The sequence below is a fragment of the Rhinopithecus bieti genome, unplaced genomic scaffold, assembly GCF_001698545.2.
Source record: "Rhinopithecus bieti isolate Rb0 unplaced genomic scaffold, ASM169854v2 scaffold_65646, whole genome shotgun sequence".
NCBI classification, from domain to species: domain Eukaryota; kingdom Metazoa; phylum Chordata; class Mammalia; order Primates; family Cercopithecidae; genus Rhinopithecus; species Rhinopithecus bieti.
In genome coordinates, this window is record NW_016825020.1 from 406,823 (window position 1) to 426,557 (window position 19,735).

Consider the following 19,735-nt stretch of genomic DNA (forward strand, 5'->3'; position numbering starts at 1 on the left):
CGACGGGGCCGGGGACTGCGCCCATCCGGACCCCCGGACCCCTGGCGCCGCGGCGCCCAGCTCCGGCCCCGGCCCGTGCTCTGCCGCCCGGGAGTCGGAGCGCCAGCTGCGCCTCCGCCTCTGCGTCCTCAACGAGATCTTGGGCACCGAGAGGGACTACGTGGGCACCTTGCGCTTCTTGCAGTCGGTTAGTATCGCCCGGGAGCGCGGGGACAGCTTTCCCTCCAGCCGCTCGTCCCGCTGCGTTCCCCACAACCTGTGGCCGTGGTCCCCGTGGGTGGAGAGAGTCGCCTGGGGACGCCTCGCGGGGCGCGCGGAAAGCGAGGGGGATCCAAGCTCCTCCAGAGCTGTCCCGTCGCCTCCTTCCCTGGGCGGCGCACGGTCCTGCTCCGACCGGGGCTCTCCCGCACTCCACTTCCCCGCGGCGCGCGCTGCCCTTTTGTCTTTTCTTTCCCCTCCTCGCCTTTCAAATAGTTTTAAAATTAGTTACATCCGCGATGCAGGGGCTTGGGGACCCCGGCGCCGGGAGCTCGCGCTCCTGCGTCTTTTTCCCAGGAATAACTTCGCGCCCGGTGCACCGCTCGTCTAGGACAGACCGTAGGAGCCCCAGAGCCCAGCGTCCCTGTGCGTTGGTGGAGTAGGATAAAACCTGAAGTTCAGAGGAGGGACGGGGATTGACAGAACCCCAGAGTAGAACCCACCATGCACAGGTTTTTGCTGGAGTTCGGGGAGAGTGAGTTTCGAACTCACGACTCGGCAGTCCAGGCTCCCTAACTGCATCCACCCCCCAACTCCCCACCTCCAAGTGCAAAACCACGACCTCAGACTTTGTAAAATAACAACCGAGCACTTACTATTTGCCAGGCACCTTAAATGTGTCATTCATTAGCAGGTTTAACCTTCACAGGCGTCCTATGAAGTAGGGACGAATATTTCCCCTATTTTTAATTAAAAAAAATTTTTTTTGAGACGGAGTCTCCCTCAGTCCCCCAGGCCGGAGTGCAGTGGCGCAATCTCGGTTCACTGCAACCTCCTCCTCCCAGGTTCAAGCAATTCTCGTGCCTCAGCCTCCGGAGTAGCTGGGATTACAGGCACGCGCCAGCTACCACGGCCGGCTAATTTTGTATTTTAGCAGAGAGGGGTTTCACCATGTTGGCCATGCTGGTGTCGGACGCCTGGCCTCAAGTGATCCGCCGACCTCGGCCCCCAAAGTGCTGGGATTACAGGCGTGAGCTACTGGGCCCTGCCTCCTTCCGTTTTTAGGATTGGGAAAGTTTAGCTCCAGAGAGGCCGAGTAGCTTGCCTGGGATCGCACAGCTGATTAAGTGGCAGTACTGGGCTTTGAACTAGGACGATCCCAGCTAGTGTTTTAAACCCCTATTCTATGCTGCATTTTGCTTTTGCTTTTTTTTCTGTGAGAGGGAGGAAGGGGCCACTTCCCTACTCTCCTAGGAAGTGAGAAAAGTGGCTAGGGGGTGGAGGGGGTGGGACAGGGCAGAGCCTTGGATGGAAGTTAGGAGACTATAAAGGCTTTAATCTCCGTGCCTCCTGCTGGGGCCTCATTTACTCCCCTTCTCTGCTCTAGGAAGTCTTTTAATCCTGGTTCAGGAAGGGCTGGTGTGGGGGTGGCTCTTTCAAAGACCCTAGAGCCCGGCTCTGTAGCTTCCAGTCTTTGGGAGAAAGAGGGAGACTCTGGAGTCCTCTGGGGCTCCCCATGGCTTAGGGGTGCAGCGGAGGCTGTGTGAGATCAGAGTTCCAACTCAGGGAGAAGAGAGCCCTAGACTAGAGCCCTTCTGCCTGTGAAAGGAGATGTACTGGGGGAAGGGGGTTGTGGGAGAGGGGGTTGTGCAGAAGCATTGAAAACCATTTGGCCGAAGGACGCTTCTAGAAAGGGCTGTAAGAATAAGGCAAGATGGGCTTTCTTTTCCATCCCTTCTTCTCTCATAGTTTCGGGGGGTGGGGCGGGGTGAAGAATTTGTTCAGTTAGAAGCTGGCAGTTTCTGAATTAAACGTGTAGATAACCCTGGTGTCTATGAGCAATGTCAAATTCTAGGGAACTCCTGACTTCTCCTTCTGAGCCACTCCCTGCTCCTCTGCTTGGAAGAGGAACAGGAAATACAAACCAATTTTTATATTAATGGGAAAGAAAATATACCTCCCCCTCCCACGCCCCTGCCCTAGATGGTTTGTTTCATTTTAGAACAGATCTAGATTGTGTTTGAGTTAACTGTGGTTTTAAATCGTCCACGTGTAGAGTCGGAGGAAGCTGGAATAATGGAAATTGATTGGAGCCAACCGTTCTTATTATTCAAGAAACAGGAAAAAAAAAAAGATTTCTCTGCTTTTACATTATCTCTTTGACACTTTATCTTTGCTGACTTCATCACATTTTTCTTTTTGTATCTGATGTGTTAGTTCTGAGATGAATTGATTCTGACTTGGATGTGTGTCTTGGACCAGTCATGCTGCCTGTCCTGACCTCAGTTTCCACACCTGTGAAACAAGGAGGGGGATCCGGACTTCCTTTCTGCCTTGTCCTTCTGTGTGTCCCCAAGCTGGTGCCAGAAACAGACAGATTGTGTAACCTGACCAGCCATACGTTGTTTGTGAGCCACCAGGAGTCCTTTCTCATCTTGGCCCCTCAGGAATGGCCCCTAAACATCCCAAGGCATTTTCGTTTTCAAAACTAACCTGGGGCTTAGAGCTTCTGGAACTGCTAATTACCAAGGCTTTCCATGGCTACAAGGCTGGCAGCCTCAGGTTGTGATTGTCTTCTGTCTTCCCACTCTCTCTTCTCAGCCTTTATATTTGCTAAGGGATTTTCTCCGCTGTCTCCTGGCTTGGAAGAATGCACGGTAATCCCTCCCTGCTTTTATTTCCATGTGGTTAGAGGCAGGCCTTAAAGGACCACCCTGGCCTCCGTGTGTCCCTGGTGTGAAGGCCCCATCAGCCCATGGAAACCGTGGAAACTAACCCCCGTGATAGGGGCCATGTGTGACTTCTGTCCTCAAGGAGAGGACAGTGTAGTGGAGGGTGGCCAAATGGGTGTTTTTAAAAAAACAATTCAAGTACAAGGCTCTGGAGCCAGACTGCTTGAGGTTAAGTCCTTGGACTTGTGACCTTGGGCAAACACCTTAACCTGTTTGAGCCTTATTTGTAAAAAGAGGGATGGTAATAGGTCCTATTTTATAGGTTTTTAAAAGAAGATAAATGAGTTATAGAAATTGATGTAAAGCACTTAGAACAGTGTCTGGCAGTAGGGTATATAAATATTTGTTATTATTGTTGTTATAGGAAAATTAAATAGTACAGATAATTAGGGTTATGGAACCTCAGCATCCAGAGAGCAGAGGTGATCAGAGAGGGCTTCCTGGAGGAAGTGAGGTCTGAGTTAAGTCAGCACTGAGAGGAGGATGGGAGCTCTGGGTGAGTTTCCGTTTGACTCCCTAAACTCCGGCCACAGGAACCAGTGGTTTTGTTTGGTTCCAGGCCGAGGGCTTTGTGGTTCCTCCAGAATCTCTCCATCTTTCCCCATCTCCTTCAGGAACTGGGTTGCACTCCCTCCCTCATCTCCAGGGGGTCCTCTGAGTTTGGTGTTTTGTGTGTGTTTATTAAAGAATCTTGAAGCGGCAAGGACAGCCCTTTCATAGAGATGCTGGATCAGTCTTGGGGGAAACAGTGCCCGGGGTTTTGACTCAGAACCTTGGCTCGAATCGTTTCGAAGCCCTGGCTATGTGGGGGTACTCCCCGTGTGCTTTGGGCAACGTTAGTCATGATGAAAACAATGACAGTCATTGCTGTGCAGGAACTGCTTTGATTCATCACTTGCCATTCTAAGCACTTTGCATGTGTCAGCTCATTTAATTTTCTCTACGAAGGGGATGCTGTTTTTATCCCCATTGAGAGGTGAGGAAACCGAGGCAAAGTGAATCTAAGTGAGCTGCCCTGGGTTAGGTGGACACCATTGCCAGGATTTGATCCTAGGCTGCCTGCCCCAGAACTCATGTGCCCAGCCACTTCATAGACTGCCTTTGGCTCATCCAAGAAGGGCTTGGCACATGATTTATTAAGGTGGCAGAACAGGGATTTGAACCCAGGTCTGTGTGATGTTTCACCTCTGCCTGTGCTTCCTCCTGTTATTACCCCTCTGTGACTCCCGTTCTTGTCTCCACTGAATGGGCAGAACTGTGGACGGATAGAAATGGCAGGCTGCCGAGTTCTTGCTCTGGGCTTCGGGGCTGTTCATGGCATGAGGGTTGAGTGAAGCTCTGGAGTCAGGCTGCTGGTGTTCAAATGCAGGCTTTCCCCCACTGGGACTGTAGGTGACCTTGGGCTGATCACTGACTTGCTCTGTGTCTCAGTTTCCCCATCTGTCCAATGGGCACCGTGTAGCACCTGCGTCACAAGGATGTGGTGAAGCTTGGATGAGCCTGAGGTCAAAGCTGTTAGAACAGTGCCAGGCGCACTGGGTGTTTGGAATGCTGTGCGGTTATTTTGGGGGATATGCAGCTCTTTGGAGCTCAAAGGACCCCCCCACTCCTCTAGAAGAGGCTGAGTAGGCCTTGGGCCCACCTGCCAAGGGGAGGCACCTCAGGGGCAGGTGCCAGTCACTCCCATGATGGGTGTGTCAGCTGGGGAGTGGTCAGAAGGGAAGAGAGGGCCTGGGTGGGTGGGCAGAGGCCTGTGGGTAGGAGTCAGTCAGCAGCTCCTCAAAGGTCTCCCCGTGGCTGAGGACAGAGAGCTATAGAGACATAGAGGGCCTGCCCGGAACCGACCGGGATGGGGTCTCTGAGGAACAGGGATTGTGGGCAGAAAGCTCCCAGAACGCTTTCTGTGGTTCCGCTTTTTGGAGGGAGGAGACCAAAGTTTTTCTTCTCATTGGAGCTCCGCTTGCCAAACAAACTGTGGTTTTTTGTTGTCACTATTTTTTTCTGTTTTAAAAGATTCTGTACTCCTAGTCTCACACTAGGGAGAAATGCCACGGGTGGTGGGGGTGGGGGCAGGTCTTTGATTCCACAGTCATTGAGGCAGAGGGATCTCCCCAGTGACTTGGGGGGATTTCCACGTGGTCTTCATATGAAAAGTAGGATGCTGAGAGGTATATGTAACACAGTTCTTTTGGAAAATAAACAGTAACCATAATATACACATGTGTGTTGTATGTATAAGGTGACAGCAGGTTGGAGAAAAGGATGGAAGGATACGTATCTTAGGGAGAAAGGCAACCAGGAAGATAAGGAAGTAAAATCCTGTTTATAATACCCTTTTCATATAAAATTATACATATGTATGTGAATATATTTTTTAAGAAGCTCACAGGAAGAATTGTATTTTCAACGTGGTTTTTAGATTAATGCAATAGTAATAGTGGTAACAATTTGCTAATATTTGTATACTTGCAAGCCCTGCTCATAATTCCTTATGCATTAACTCAAAAGTTGCAGGTATTCTTATGCTTCCTGTTTTACAAACGAAACAGAGACACAGAGAGGCCGAGTCAGTTTCCCAGGGTCACACAGCCTGACAGAGCTGGCAGTTGGACCCAGGTAATGAGGCTGCCTGGCCCACATTCTTCACCACTATACTAAATTGTGCCAACATGAGGCTGTGTTCATGAGCAAAGTTACCGGCCCTGTGAGACCTCCGGGCTGCCCAGGTGGGCAAGAATTGAGTCAAAAAGTCCACCTTATTTCAGTTTTCAGATGCCAGAGAGCCTGGGACAGGCCACCTTGTGTTGGACTCATCATCGTCAGGAAGTCAGTGAAAATCTTTTGATGATAAAAACCTGAGTGTCAGCAGGATTTAGATGGGTGACATTTTTTTTTAATGTATGGCAGACAGAGAGCTCTGTACAGGTACAACCATGAAGATATGAGACTGCTTTTCTCTGTGTGCAGGTATGTACGGAGCATCTGCTGTATATCCTGGGCAGTGTTCTGGGCCACGAGAATGAAGTCATCAACAGGTCCCTGTCCTTATAAGAAGGACAGCCCCATGGGGATTCTGTGACTCATTCTTCAGACGAGCCTTCTGGAAGCCTACCTACTTTTATTCTGGTGTTTGCCCTGGTAGCAATTTAACTGTCACTTTTAAGAAGAGGTGAATGGGGTTGGTGTCTCTGGCTTTTGAGACTTCAGGGCACCCCCTTCTTGGAGAGAAAGATACTCCTTTATCAGTTCAGAGAGCTGAAGACCTGTTGGGCTTGGGGCCACTCCCTTTGATAAAGAAACCCACATCCTATTTGCTTCACAGCCACTGTCCCTTAAAGGTTTTGCAAGAGTTAAGTGTTTGAAGCAGGTCATGCCTGGCTGCAGGAGAACCTGACCTCTCAGATTTTTGGGGCGTCTTTTCTTTTTTTCCAGCAGACGCAGGCGTGCTGGCTGGAATACTGGAGGGAGGTGGGCGACAGGGCGGGCTGCCCCTCAAACCGGTGTGCTGTGTCCCACAGCATCATTCCCCAGACATGGGGCCAGATCAGAGCTGATTCCTGCCCTGCATTTCGGAGATCTTGAACAGAAGCCAGGTGGGTCATTGGGTCTGAATCTCCTTGTTTTGCAGGTGACATGAGTTGCATCCCCGGAGGGGAGGTGAGCTCCAGTTAAGGGCAGTAGCCACTCAGTTTGTTAGAGTTCCATCCCCAGAGACCTGGGAAGAGAGCTTGGTGGCCCACATCCTTTTCAGGGGTTTGTGTTTTAGCCAGGATCAAAAATCCCTCTTTTTTTTTTTAAGATGGAGTCTTGTACTGTTGCCCAGACTGGAGTGCAGTGGCGTGATCTTGGCTCACTTCAGCCTCTGCCTCCCGGGTTCAAGCTGTTCTCTTGCCTCATCCTCCCGAGTAGCTGGGACTACAGGCACGTGCCACCACGCCCGGCTAATTTTTGTATTTTTTAGTAGAAACAGGATTTCACCATGTTGGCCAGGCTGGTATTGAACTCCTGCCCTCAAGTGTTCTGCCCGCCTTGGCCTCCCAAAGTGCTGGGATTATGGGCATGAGCCACTGTGCCTGGCCAGAAGTCCCCCTTGAAGAGGCTTCACAGGGGTCATTTGTGGCCCTAGCAGTTGGTCTGGAGTAAATCCCACTAGTCTCTAAGCCTTCAGCACTATCGACATACGAGGCTGGATCATTCTTTGCTGGGGGGCGCTGTCCTGTGCATTGTAATGATGCTTAGCAGCATCCTTGGCCTCTACGTACCAGATGCCAGTAGGACCCCTCTTCCCCAGCTGTGACAACCACAGATGTCTCCAGATATTCCAAGTATCCATTAGAGGTGGTTGGGCGTGAAGAATAGCCTCCAGTTGAGAACCACTGGGCTAAAAGCTCCTTTGACTACCACCTCTGCTCTCAGACTGTATAGGGGCATTAGCATGCCTGCGTAGAAATACGTGAGATGTGTTTACGTAAGTAGCATAATACGGTTTGCCCTTTTCACCCAGCAGAGTGTCTGGGAGGCTCCCTCTCTTGCGGTTCATGGTTTAGAGCACAGACTCTCGAGCCACCTGGCCTGGGTTCAGTTCCTGGCTCTTCCCCTGTGTGACCTTGGGGATGTTGCTTTGCCTCTCTGAGCCCCGGTTTCCCCATCTGCAAAATGGGGATGACCCCAGACCTCCTAGGGTTACTCTAGGGAGCGAGTGCAGTGATGGTGTGTGGGCTCACCCCTCCTCCCGGAGGAAGTCCCAAGGAAGAAGCGGAGCCCTCCAGCCTCCCAGCCCTGTGTGGATTTTTAAGCTTATTTTTATTTTCTTGGCTCCTTGAGGACCAGTAGGGTCTGTCTGCTCTTCTTTTGTCTTGTGGTTGGACACTCAATCTGTAAACACACCCGCCTGGTTCCTTCTCCAGGGTGGAACTGACAGACGATCCCTTGATTCTGGGCCAGGGGAGGCGAGGCTATTTCAGGCTGGTGGAACTGGGGCCGCTGAAAGCTGGTGCAGGCAGGTGGCCATCGGCCGTCAGGACCCAGCGTCTTGTGCTTCCCCGCTTGCTGGGAAGGTGGGTGGCTTCTGTAAGGAGCATCTCTCAGGAAGAGTGAGGCCAGGGTTGGGGTGTGGGCAGTTGATGCTTTCATCCACTAATCGACTTATTCATTCAATAAATGGCTATTCAGCACCCACTGTGTGCCAGGCACTGTGCTAGGTGCTGGCATGTGGCTGGAACAAGACAAGGTCTCTGCCCTCAGGGAATCTGCAGACATCGCAAAAAGAAATCCCTTGAGAAAAGTACCAGAGTTGTCATAATAAGGACACCCACTGAGGCCTTGCTGTGTTCCAGGTACTGTGTCACATGCTTCTTGAGCCCTTGCAACAACTCCCTGAGGTCAGTTTTGCAGATGGGGAAACTAAAGCTGGGAGAGGTTGAGTAACTTGCTCAAATCCACACAGCTGGGGAGTGGATGCAGACAGAAGGAAATAAAATGAGGTTATGTTTGTGACAGGGATGGTCGCATCTACTTTAGATGGGATGGACAAGGAAGGCTTTTCTAGGGAGATGACATTTGACCAAGTCCTGAAGGAAGAGAAAGAGTCCCTGGTGGAAAGAGTGGAGAAAAGTGTGTTCTAGGCAGCAGGGGCAGCAGATGCAAAGGCCCTGAGGCAGGACTGTGCCAGGCTTGTTTGAGGAACAGTAAGAGGCCAGGGTGGCTGGAGGGAAGAGTAGGGGAGATGAGATTGGCATGTTACAGAGTCCAGGTTGCATGGGCCTCAGTTGCATGGTGAGCAGTTTGGGTTTTATTCCTGGTGGTGTGAGGAGCCACCAAACTGCTTTCAGTTGGATATGGCATAGGTAATTTGGTGACATGGAAACCAAGACTGTACAATGGTCTTACTAAGGTCTCAGAGGGGAATGGGTGTACCTTCCTCTCCCACAGCAGATCCCCTGCCTGCTTCCAGGCTGTTCTGTGACTTACGACTGGTTCTGTCCTCTCTTTGGATGTCAGCTTTCCTGTGGCTACTGTGTCACCAAATAACCAGGGCAGGCTTCCTGGAGGAGGCCAGTGCAGCCAACCACACCCAGAGAGGAGTTTGGGCTCCCATCTGTGGCCAGAATGTGGATGAGATGTGAAGGCAGCTGCCTCTAGGCTGGGAGGGCTGTTGATGTGAGATGAACCTCTGCTTCCTGAGACAGAGGAAGGTGCCCCTTGTTTTCTGTTCAGGAAACTCATTTGCATAATTAAAAACTGTTTGGCGGGATCGGTACTCCACCCTCCGGGCATAGGCATCATAACAGCACTTCATCATCTGTTAGCTCTCACCTCTGCCCTGTGGGGGAGGGATTTTTCAGGCCCACTTCTTGGGTGAGGAAAACAGCTGCAGAGAGGGGAAGTGGCGTACCTGAGGACACACAGCTGGGAATGGCCAGGACCATTGCGGTTGACTGTTTTGATCTCTCCCTGGCCTCCCACATTCTGTTCTCCTTACGCAGTCAGAGGGATCCAGTGAGACCCTAATCAGTTACATCTCACTCAGAGTAAAAGCAGCCCTTAGTCTGGCCTGGAATGTCACACAAGACCTGCCTCTCTTGGCTCTCCCAGCTCTTCTTTCATTACTCCTTTTTCCCCCATACAGTTTCAAAAACTGAGATATGATTCACACATCATAAACCTCACCCTTTCAAAGTGTACGGTTCAGTGGTTGTGAGTATATTCACCAAGTTGCGCGGTCATCTCCACTATCCGATCCCAGAATCTTCTGGGTAGTTCTTACCCCCACATCCACTTCCTCCAAGCGCATTTGCCTTTTCTCAAATGCACCAAGCATGCACCTGCCTCAGGGCCCTCGCACCTGTGCTATCTGGAATGTGCTCCCCTCCACCCCGCAGTGTCCCTGTGGCTCTACCCTCCCCCTCCTTCAGGCCTTTGCTGAAAATCCTGTTCTTGGCTGGGACTTTTCTGACACCGCACATCCCCACCTCACCATTTCTTCCTTTTCTTGCATTGCTTTTTTCCTGCTAGCTAACACACTAGACATTTTACTTATTTATTGCTTATCGTCTGCCTCCCTCACCAGCGTGTCATGTCATGGGCATGCCAAGAGGATAGAGATTTTGATCTCCAGCACCAACAACAATGCCTGCCACATAGTAGATGCTCGTTAAATAATTTTTGAATGAAAAAATTGCTTCTATACGTGCCTATGTTTTGTTACATGATGTGATTGTTTTGAATTATGTAACTGCTAAGCATTTTTGTGCAGACTTCTGGGGACTAAGATGGCCTGGTGTCTTTTGACCATGTGGGTATGTGTGAGCTGGAGGATTTGGCACAGGAGAATTTTTTACTGTGTGGTATTGTGCTCAAGTGCCAGGGGCCTAGCCAGATTGTCTGGGTCTGAATCTTATCTCTGCCCCTCAGCAGCTGTGTGACCCTGGGCAGGAAACTTTCCCTCTCTGAACCTTGATTTCCTCATCTATAAAATATATTGAAACACTTGGCTCATTGCCTGGCACCTGAGTAGGCCCCAGTAATTAGTAGAGGTTATTTTTAAGCATTCTGTTTTAGAATCTTAGTATTTCCCTACTTTTTGCACAGGGACAGTTATAGCATCTCATCTTGAGCACACTGCCTGAGATCCTTCCTGGGACTTGAAATAAGTAACTGAATTTATTTTGACCAAGTGGTCCCTTGCCCTGGACATTGGTCTCTGCACTCTGAAGGCAGTTGGGAGTAACTGGGATGGCTGTAAGTTGGAGCTAGAAGATGCTGTTCACTCTCTTCTCCAAACAACCCATCCGAAGATTGAAAAAACAGATTCGTGTCTCAAAAACACACAATGCCACCTTCCATTGCCCTGCTGTGAAATCCCTCCATGAAGCTGAAAGGGCACAGAACATACTGCTCCCCACTTTCTGGGTGAGGCTGTTACACATCCTGTGTCGTTTATAGCCTTGCAGTTTTGCAGATGAGGAAACTGAGGCCCAGAGAGGGTGAGGTCACTTGCCTGGGATCACACAGAGATGGCATATTAGTTATCTGTTGCTGCCGAACAAGTTACCACACATTTAGTGGCTTAAAATAACGCCAGAAGTCTGGGTGCAGTGTAACTGGGTTTTCTGCTCAAGGTCTCATGAGGCTGCCATCAGGGTGTTGACCCTGGCTGTGATCTCATCTGATGCTTGGAGGGAGGGGGGGTGGGGGCATGGGAGGGATCTGCATGGGGTTGTTGGCAGAATTTAGTTCCATGTGTTATGGAGCCGGGGTCACCATTTTTTTCAGGGTATTGGCTGGTTATCACCCTCACTTCCTAGAGGTGCCCTTGAGTCTTAGGGGTGTGGTCCTCCCACAACATAGCCACATCATGGCTAGCAGGTGAATCACTTGCTCTGAATCTCTTCCTTTAGGAAGGGCCTAGAAGTGTGCTTGTACTCTTCTCCCTGCTTTATCCCCCACAGGCGTCTTTTAAGGCTTTACCTGATTAGGTCAGGCCCGCTCAGTCAGCTGATTTTGGACCCTAATTATATCTGCAAAATCCCTTCGCCTCTTCCTTTACCAAACAGTCAGCACTAACAGTCCCACTTACATGAAATAGGAAAGGATCCTCCAGGGTGCGGACACAGGGGACAGTAATCCTGGGGCCATCTCAGGGTTCCACACACCAGTGATGGTCAGTGGTGGGTTTGAACTCAGGATTGTTCTACTCCAAAGCGCATATTTGTGACCACTGTGCTTTACTTTATTTACTCCTTCTCTGGCCCTGCCCAGAGTGACCCCTGAGTAAGGTGAACTGATGGGCTGTTGGCCTCATTCTGGCTCATTCTGAGTGAGGCAGGGCAGGTGGGCTGTATTATGGGGTATGGTTTCCTCTTTGGTAAGACCTGGTCTCTCCAACACAGTACACAGACCCCCACCATCTCTCTTTTTTCTTTTTCTTGTTTTCTTTTTTTTGAGACAGAGTCTTACTCTGTTGCCAAGGCTGGAGTGCAATGGTACAATCTTGGCTCACTGCAACCTCCGCCTCCCAGGTTCAAGCCATTCTCCTGCCTCAGCCTCCCGAGTAGCTGGGATTACAGGCGCATGCCAATATGTCTGGCTAATTTCTGTAATTTTAGTAGAGACAGTGTTTTGCCACATTGGCCAGGCTGGTCTCAAACCCCTGACCTCAGGTGATTTTGTCCGCTCGACCGACTCCCAAAGTGCTGAGATTACAGGCATGAGCCACTGTGCCTGGCCACCCCAGCATCTCTTGAAATGATTTGCCAATTGGGTTGTTGAGGTTGAAGCCAGAGCATCTACCCCAGCCTGGTACCCCCTTTACCTAGGAGTGTGGGCTTAGACCTGGCCATGAGACAGATGCCTAACTGCTTTCTCCCAGGGGACTTTTGTGCCAGATGTTGTCTGCGCTGTTTACTCTGAGGGTGGGGTGGGGAGTGAGGAAGCCATCTGATTGCATTGATCTCCACATTTTAGGGCTTTTCCAGATAACTCATTGTTTAGTGATTTCCAATTTAATTCTCTTGTGCTCAGAGAATATAATCTGTGGGTTTTCAATCCTTTGAAATTGATTGAGACTTGGTTTATGACCCAGCAGGTAGTCTACCTTAGGGACCATTTCATGTACATTTGAAAAGAATGTGTCTTCTGCTATTTTGGGGTGCAGTGTTCTACACATGTCATTTGGATCAAGGTGGTTGGTAGTGTTGTTCGGATCTGTGTATCCTTACTGATGCATGGTCTCCTTGTTCTGGTAGTTATTGAGAGAAGGCTCTGGGAGTCTCCATCTGTGACTGTAGATTTATGTTTTTCTCCTTTGAGTTCTGTCAGTTATTACTTTTTGCATTTTAAAGTTCTGTTGCTGGAAATACGTGTTTATGGTTATGTCTTCCTGACGAATTGACCTGTTTATCATTATGAAATATTCCTTTTTATCTCTGATAAGGCTCCTTGTCTTAAAGCCTATTTTGTCTGATATTGCTATAGCCATGTCACCTTTCTTCTGCTTACCGTTTCCGTTTTTTTCCTTTCTGCCTCTGTGTCTTTATATTCCAAGTGCATCTCTTACAGGCATCATATAGTTCGGTCTTGCTTTTCTAAATCCATTCTGACAGTCGCAGCCTTTTAATTAGATGGTTTAGCTTATGTATATTTAATGTAATTACTGACAGGGTTGGGTTTAGCTCCAACACCCTGCCATTTCATTCTGGTTTGTTTGCTGGGGACATGAACAAGCACAAGGAGTCCTCTTCCTCCCCCATCCTCGCTCTGCTGGAGGTGGAACATGGAGGTTAATCGAATCCCAGCTCCTTATGATGGCTTAGAAGGTATCATGTGATCCAACTTCGGCTCACTGTGTAGACCTTGTCTCCCTGCCTAGTTCGTTCTGTCCTGCCCCGACCAGATTTTTTTCTGCTCTTGCACTATATTCAGCTGGTTCTAGCCTCTAAGCCTTTTTCTTTGCTGTTCCTGTTACCTGGAGCTCCTGGAACCCTGATTTGTGCCAAGGGCCCCCCTTTCTCTTTCAGCTCTCAGCTCAAGTGCCGCCACCTCAGAGAGCCTTCTAGTCCCTTTCTCTACACCACTGCGCTGATTTTCTTCTTGACCCATCACTGCCTGGAATTATCTTGTTGATTTATTTGTTTAGTATCTGTCTCCCATTAGAATATAAGTCACATGGGGTCACAGCCCTTTTCTGCTGTGTTCATGGCCAAGTCCCTGACGATTTTAATGGGGACTTTGTTAGCATTTGTGGAAGAAATGAATGCATGAGCAAAAGGGGCTGAATGGGGCCCACTCTGTGGCAGAGGCCTTCCTGGCCATGACTCTGTCTTGGGAGCGTGAACCCCCCGTGTGGGGGCAGCCGCAGCCTGGGCTCCTTGGCCTCCTGCCCTTACCACACTGGGGAGGGCAGAGGGATTGGAAAGTTTTATTTGCCACGTCAGGGAGCTCTGGGTGGTCTCAGCCACCAGCCAGTGGCCCACCAGGATGTTGATTGGGTGGTTTTAAAGATTTATTTCCCCTTGAACACAAAGGTAGTAAATACAGTGGAGGTGTGAGTGTCAAAAGCACATTCCGTTATGTCTATTCAGCTACAGGCGCTCTTATGAAACTCAGTATGGTAAAATGATATTTTGTGTATATACCTGGCTGCATATATTATTCATTTCTACATACATATGGTGCTCTAGGCACAAAACCAAACATGTTGTATTTCTGGGCAATTTAATACTTTTTTTGGAGTTAAATTTTTGGTAACTTTTTATTTGATCACTCCCCCTCTCCCTTTCCTTTCTTTTCCCCTCTCCCCCTCATGTACACATGCATTATTATTATTTTGATCCATTTGAGAGTAATTGCAGACAGGATGCCCCTACAGACTTTAGCATGCATCACTTAGGAAGACAGACATTCTCTTGTGTAACAACAGTGTCTTGAACAAAATCAGGGAAGTCAGCGTTTATACTAAATGATACAATGCACAGTCTATGTTCAGATTTCACCAGTTTCTCCCCAAGTGTTCCCTCTACCCATCTCCTCACCCATCCCCACCACCAGTCCAGGATCTAGTCCTGGATCACGCATTGTATTTGGCAGTCCAGCTCTGGTGATTTCGATTGTCCTTGGTAGAAAGTCTCCACTGAGATGTGCTCACGCTTGTCCCAGATCCAAGCTCTGTGACCAGCTCTGTGACCTCGGGAAGCTGATTCTTGGACATCGGTTTCTTCAGCTATAAAATGGGGAAATCTCTGTTCCTACCTCATAGACTTGTTCCCTTGTTCCAACACATTGTATTAAGCACCTACTGTGTGCCTGGCCCAGATGCTGGGATACAGCAGGATGCAGGGCAGGCCGACATCTGGGCCCTTGGGGGTGGAGTATAGTAGGTGAGTGCTGGGTGCGGAGCCAGCTCCCTGGGACGCCTGCCACGTCTGGCTGTGTTCGCAGTTACCGCGCTCATTTTAGAAAATTTGGGAATTAAAGATTAGTAAAAAGATCTTACCCTTCCAAATAACTGTTTCACCTTTGGGTGTATTTCCTCTTTGTTCCTTGCATTTGGTTTGAGCCTGGTACACGACAGCAGATACTGCTTGTGCGTACTTCCTCGTGTCACTGCTAAACGCTCTCCATCAGCAAGCCTTTGATGGCTTCGGAATGAAATGTGGGGGCTGTGTGATGGCCACTGTCCAGTTCAAATCCTGACTGCCTGCCTGCTGTGTGGTGAGTGGCCAGCTGCTCCATCTGTGTGTGCCTCAGTTTCTTCATCTCCTAAAATAGCGCTCCCATCTTAGATTGATGGGGAAATTAGGTGAATTAGGACCTGCAAAGCTATCAGAACAATGTGAGGGACATATTAAGCATTCCATATGTATTAGTTATACTTATAAGAATAATTATACTAATACATAATTTAATGATAGCATTCTAGTAAAATTATTATTACTTACCCATTCCTCTTGTATTGGGGCATTTAGGTAGTTTGCAGTTTTTCACAATGACCGTCCATGTGCATCTTTGTTGATTGCTGCCGGTTCTTGGGTCAGTTTAGTAACTGAGGGCTGAAGAAACCTGGGTTTAGGATCCTTTGGTCCTTTCTAGCCCAAAGAAATTATTGGCACTAGAATCCTGGAAACAGGCTGTTAGAGCTGGAAGACACCGAGACATCATCTCATCCAATCATCTCACTTTTCAGAAAGGGGACATTGAGGCACAGAGCCGTTCAGTCACTTGGCCTGGGGTTCCCAAGTGAATTTGTGGTTGAGATGGAACTGAAGCCCAGGTTTTCTGACCCCTATCCCATGATAGTCTGCTTTTATCCAACAGCTGAGACTCCTTGGGGGACAGGGAGGGAGGTTTAAGTTGTATCCAAATGAGTTGGATGAATCTTTTGTCCTAGGGGATTCCCTTGTCTCTGGGAAACTTCGCTTTCAGATTCTTTGACTTCAGTGATCAGTAACGTGAGGGTTGTGTGTGTGTATCCAGGTCTGGTCAGTAGTGTGATAGACACGTGTGTGTATGTGTGTGTGTGTGTGTATCCGACTCTGGTCAGAAGTCATTGATTGCACCCTTGCTGTGGGCCAGGCCTTGTACAAGCTACTGAGGCCACAGATGTGATGAAAGCAGAACCCGTCACTTTACGTATGATCAGAACCACTGGTTCAAAACCCAGGGGTCCTAAGGCCAGGTTAGGCCCATACGTGGATTTTGTCAGCCTGCACAGGATTGTTTTAAAATTTTTTGTTTAGGCTGGGTACGGTGGCTCAGGTCTGTAATCCCAGCACTTTGGGAAGCCAAGGTGGGTGGATCACCTGAGGTCAGGAGTTTGTGACCAACCTGGCAAACACAGTGAAATCCCATGTTTGATAAAAGACTAAAAATTGTTATTTAGCTGCCAACAATGAAAATGAAGACATTTCATACAAAATCTATTATTTCTGGCTTCTTAGTAATCAGAAGATGTGTCACTTGCACTTTTCCAGGCAACGTTTGGTTTGGCTGGACCTGAAGAGCAGTTGCCCCTTCTGCAGGGCACAGGGCTTCAGTCTTCATTTAGCCACAGTCTCCACCCCTCCATAACATGTTCCTAACACTGAGACCAAACATTGGTTGCCATTTATTATGGCACTTGCCCTATTGGTTTTCAATTTTTTTCTTTTTTTTTTTTTTTTTGAGGAGTCTGGCTCTGTTGTCCAGGCTGGAGTGCAGTGGTGCGATCTTGGCTCACTGCAGCCTCCGGCCTCCTGGGTTCAAGTGATTCTCCTCCCTCAGCCTCCTGAGTAACTGGGACTACAGGTGTGCACCACTACGCCTGGCTAATTTTTGTATTTTTAGTAGAGATGGGGTTTTGCCATGTTGGCTGGGCTGGTCGCAAACTCTTGACCTCAGGTGATCCATCCACTTCGGCCTCCCAAAGTGCTGGGATTACAAGAGTGAACACCACCACCCCTGCCTTTTTTTTTTTTTTTTTTAATTGAGGTGAGATCTTGCCTTGCTGCCTAGGCTGGAGTGCAGTGGTGTGATCGTAGCTCACTACAGTCTCCAGCCCCTGGGCTCACGTGACCTTCCCACCTCAGCCTCCTGAGTAGCTGTAACTACAATTGTGTGTCACCATGCCCAGCTAATTGAAAAAAAGGTTTTGTTTAGAGATGGGGTCTCACTATGTTGCCCAGGCTGGTCTCAAACTCCTGAGCTTAAGTGATCCTCCTGCCTCAACCCCCCAAAGTATTGGAATTACAGGCATGAGCCACTGTGCTAGGCCTGGTTTTTAATTTTTTTTAAGTGTAGAGTTAAGAGGACAGAGGAATGTTTCTTCTAACTCTTGCATATATCAGATGGAAAACTGAAAGACCAAGAGAATTACATGTTTTAAGGTGAGTGGAGGGTAGCAGGTTTCTCTTTGGAAGAGAGGAGTATTCCTGTGTGTTTACTAGATGAAGACACTCTCCGCTGTTAAAAGGATACAATAGTCATTGCTTTTACTAAGGAGACACACACAGCATCCCCTGTCACCTGCCCAGGTCCTATAGGGGTTTTAAGTTGGAGACTTGTTTTTCAGTTTGTGGGTGGTCCTTCTTGTTCTTTGAGATGAAAAGGGGAGAAGGTGGGTCTCTCTTAGAGGGTGCGATTCTGTTACCCAGACTTCCACTTCCTGTGGCCTGTGGGCAATGCCTCCCTTCTCTTTTCTGCAACATCAGCTATTAAACAGGAGGTTCCCACATGGTCCGTCCTACTTTCTGCACTCATGCCCCTTTGGGAGACCCTGGGAGGAAGTAGTGGGTTCCTCCAGGGGCGTTAGAGGGTCCCTGCCTGGGCCTCTTCTTGGGTTGCAGGACCCTGATACCATCCCGCTCAGGCTTGGTGTCTTCCGGCTGTTGGACAGCCTGTTGGTGGCCTCTCCCCTGGCCTCGTTTGTCCCTCGTCTTGAAGATTTTGAAATAACAAGAACAATAATAAAGACAATGGCGTTGCTGCCGCTGCTGAGATCGGCAAGAGCCGGCTGGTTGTCAGGATCCTTTGGTTGCAAGTGACAGAAAACCCATCTCAAACCACCTTCAGTAAGAACGGGAATTTCTCTCTGTGTCCCTGGGGTGGCTGCCTCCTGGGTGAGGGACCTAGCTCTGCCACATGGTAGTCAGGGGAGGAGGGCTTCCCAGAAGGAAGCCCCCAGAGTGCTGGGGCCAGGAGACAGGGAGGGACGCCAGGTGGGAGCATCTCTTCTCCCCTCTGCTGGTGCGTCGATCCCAGATTGGAAGGCTTTGCCTTCCCCCAAGTCTTGGGCTCCCTCCCAGGGGAGCCCTGTTGGCCCATGGCCTGCTTGCAGTGGCTCTTGGCCTTTCCACGTCTGACCTCAGAATCCTTGCTTCTATCCTACCTACCTCCTTGGGAGGCCTTCCTTGACTATTCCGGCTCTCCCTGTGGATGTCATTATAACACTGGTGCCCACATGTGTGAGGAACTGTGCCCAGTGGACACTTTCCAAGCACCATAGCCCCCCAGGAACCTGGTGGGGAAGGTGTTCCTGCATTGCCTGTTCATTGTGTCGATGCGGAAATAGAGGCTCCGAAAGGTTCCCTGACCTGCCCAGAGTCACACAGCATCCTTCTCTCTTATTGAAGACTCAGCTGTGTGCATTCTATCTTCTCTGAATCCAGGCTCTGCCTCTTCTAGGGGTGTCACATCAGGAAAAGGACTTTGCCTCTGTCTTTATGGGGAGAGAATTCCAAGCATGGGAAATAGCAAGTGCCCTGAGGCAGGAGCCTGTTTCAGGATGCACAGGGAGGCTGGAGTGGCCAGGGGCAGAGCAATAGGAGATCAAGTCAGAGAGGTGGCAGTAGGAGTAGGGAGGCTGGTGGGCAGATCGCACAGGGCCTTGAGGGCCATTATAAGGGCTTTGCTTTCTATGCCGAGTGAGGTGGTTGCCCTTGGAGCGTTTCAGCAGAGGAGGGGCAGATCTAACTCAGTTTTCGCAGGATCCCTCTGGCTACTTGTGGGGAGTAGATGATAGGAGATGGGGTGGAGGCTGAGGACGAGGCCGCCACAGCAGCCTGGGCAGGAGAGCCTGTTCTGCAGGTGGCTAGATGGCAGTCTGCCGCCCCTGCTTTGTGCTCCTGTGCTGCTCACGAGCTGTGTGACCTCGAGTCCTGGCTGCTTTTCTTGGAGCCTCTGTTTTCTCATCTGCACAGTGGTGTTAACGATGTGACCTCGCTGATGGGGCTGTGGGGATGAACTGTGTGAGTTGATAAATGTAAAGTGCTCCCGGAGCGCCTGGCACAGCCCAAGCTCTCAGCAAATGTTTGCGGAGTGCACCAGTGAGGGGATGGCAGGGAATTTGGGGCCGCTCCAGCTCTGCCCACGGTGCCTGTGCCTGAGGTCAGCCCTGGAGCAGGAAGCACCCTGTTGTTCCCCAACTCTGCCCTCCCCATCCCCACACACAGAGCTTTGAATGAACAGGATCCAGAATGTTCCAGCAACAGTGCCCCCCTCCCCTTTCCTACTGACAAAGCCATCTTTGTTACGCCCGGGTGTGAAATCCATTTCAGAAATGAGAATGGTGCAGGCTCAGGGGTTGGCTTGCAAGGATGGGGAGGAGCTTGGGAAGAAGGTGTCCCCATCTTGCTCAGGGCCCCCTAGGTGGACAGCCTGCTCCCCCACACCCCTCTAGCCTCATTTGGGTCCAGAATGCTCTGGAATTGGCAGTGTTTTTTGGAACCGTGTGGAGCTGCATTTCTGCTGAGAAACCATGTCAGTCAACATCACCTTCCATCCCTTACCATCGTCACACGTACACAAGAGGCATAATGCCCAGCGCTGGCATG

General features: G+C 49.8%; 1 protein-coding gene across 1 annotated transcript in view; it reads left to right on the forward strand.

Moving 5' to 3' along the window:
- The first annotated feature begins 6 nt into the window (after positions 1–6).
- Positions 7–19,735, forward strand: part of PREX1 (phosphatidylinositol-3,4,5-trisphosphate dependent Rac exchange factor 1) — a 213,473-nt gene continuing 193,744 nt past the window's right edge. The window contains 1 exon segment of the mRNA XM_017862768.1: positions 7–187. The gene's annotated coding sequence lies outside the window, so the exon portion shown is untranslated.